The sequence below is a fragment of the Colobus angolensis genome, unplaced genomic scaffold (genome assembly GCF_000951035.1).
Source record: "Colobus angolensis palliatus isolate OR3802 unplaced genomic scaffold, Cang.pa_1.0 Scaffold5, whole genome shotgun sequence".
In the NCBI taxonomy this organism is placed as follows: domain Eukaryota; kingdom Metazoa; phylum Chordata; class Mammalia; order Primates; family Cercopithecidae; genus Colobus; species Colobus angolensis.
The window spans coordinates 17711432-17713217 of record NW_012118487.1 but is presented as its reverse complement, the minus strand read 5'-3'; the positions used below and the strand labels follow the sequence as shown (position 1 = coordinate 17713217).

The 1786-nt window shown below is 45.6% G+C and overlaps 1 protein-coding gene across 2 annotated transcripts in view; it reads right to left on the bottom strand.

Annotated features, from left to right (window-relative positions):
- The window catches only part of AADAT (aminoadipate aminotransferase), a 29722-nt gene extending 29563 nt beyond the window's left edge, over positions 1 to 159 (bottom strand). The window contains exon 1 of one of the 2 annotated variants that reach the window (XM_011959617.1): positions 81 to 159. The gene's annotated coding sequence lies outside the window, so the exon portion shown is untranslated. The remainder of the gene's footprint in view (positions 1 to 80) is intronic. The other variant, XM_011959615.1, reaches the window with a different exon arrangement.
- Positions 160 to 1786: the final 1627 nt, after the last annotated feature.

The window sequence follows — 1786 nt, the reverse complement described above, 5'->3', positions numbered from 1 at the left end:
GGATCATCGCCCTTAGAGCGCAGGGCGCGCGGGGGAGCCCGGGTGCGAGGCGCTGCAGCCCCAGGCCAATGACTCTTGACCTCGCCGCTGGGAGTCACCAGAAGCTGGCGTCCGCGTTGGCGTGTCTAGGTGCCGGCCGGGAGGCCAGCCCAGGGGCTGCCCGAGGGGACCGGAAGTGCCCGGGATCCTAATCCTCGGGAACCATCTGGCGGCCGCTTGGGTCCACTGCAGGGGGCTCCGGAGCTGCGCCCAGCCTGGAGAGGCCGCACCTTCATTCCCGCGCGCTCCGCTGGCCTCCTCTCAGTCACTGGGACTGTGCATTTTGCCCGCTCAGACCATGGCTATGCTAAATACCCATCTTTTCTTAGTGAAACTCTGGGCACTCTCCTGGGAAGCACCCCGGCGACCCAGACGAATTTCAACATTACTTTCTCGAAGATCTCAGCATTTTGGAGTGACGATGGAGTTCTGACAAAAATTTTTCAAGAATCACTCTGAGAGTCTCTTCAATTTTAGTGTCTACCCTCGCATTGAATTTCTGACCTTTCCTTAAGTAAGAATTATCTTGGAAGTGAATATCCGGATCTTTTTGGGTCTAGCACCTTGCCTTTTTTTTCTTACAAAATAATCCTCCTTACGCCCCACCTCCTTCAACTTTTCTGCAATTTCTCCTTCCTGAATCACCAAAATGGAATGTACAACGTTTAATGTGAGCACTTAGTGAGGGAAGGGTTTCAGAAAACCTCTTTCGCTTTTTAAAAAATATTCTTTAATGGTCATTAAATGAATGAACTGGATTCGCTCATTCAGTACAAATTTGCTGAGTACTTCCTGGATGATTATTGACTCACTGCCAAATGGCTCTCTTTTAATCTTTATTTAATAGGTTGGTCAAGGAGCCACTGCTTTTATCTAGGTCCTGGCAGCAAAAGGCTGAGATAACCCAGTAAAATCTTTATGCTAGCAGCTAAATAACAAAAAGGGAGTATCATTAGTAAACCTGTTAGAAACCCAAGAGGCAAGATGCTTCTGGATTCAGAGACTTCAAGTAGTTGAAATGCCACTTGATGGCTTAACAGCTGGGTGTCTTTGGACAAGTTACTTAACCTTTCTGTGTATTGGTTTTCTCACAGGCCTGTTGGCAGGAATAAATTAGATAATCTGTATTAAACTAATAAGTGCAGTGGTTATTGCACTTTTGCACTGTATTAAACTAATAAGTGCAGTGGTTATTTTACTGCACATTGTAAAAACACTCTATGAACATTGGCTGTTTTTATTAGTAACAAATGCTTTTAAGCAAAACTTAAGGACTCAGCCTTCAAATGTTTTTGACTAGAGAAGCTATTTGGCAACTTTTAAGGCATGTTCTCAGTTAATCCGTGCACACAGATCCTTATCTGTTTGAGTTTGTCCATTCTAAAAGTAGTTGTCCCTGAAGTTTTATAGAAGTTAACTCAAGAAGCACTAAAAACATCTAAATAAGGTGTAGATCAAGGTTAATTATGACTTGTAACTAGATATATTGTTCCTCGGGACTTCAGGCTTTTTTTTGATAGGGGGAGGGCTCTAACCGAGCATGGTTTCCTTAGATACTTAGAAGAAAATTTAAACTTCGGCCAGATGCGGTGGCTCATGCCTGTAAATCTAGCACTTTGGGAGGCCAAGGTGGATGAGTCACCTGAGGTCAGGAGTTCGAGACCAGCCTGGCCAACGTGGCAAAACCCCGTCTTTAGCCGGATATGGTGGCAGGCGCCTGTAATCTCAGCCACTCAAGAGGCTGAGG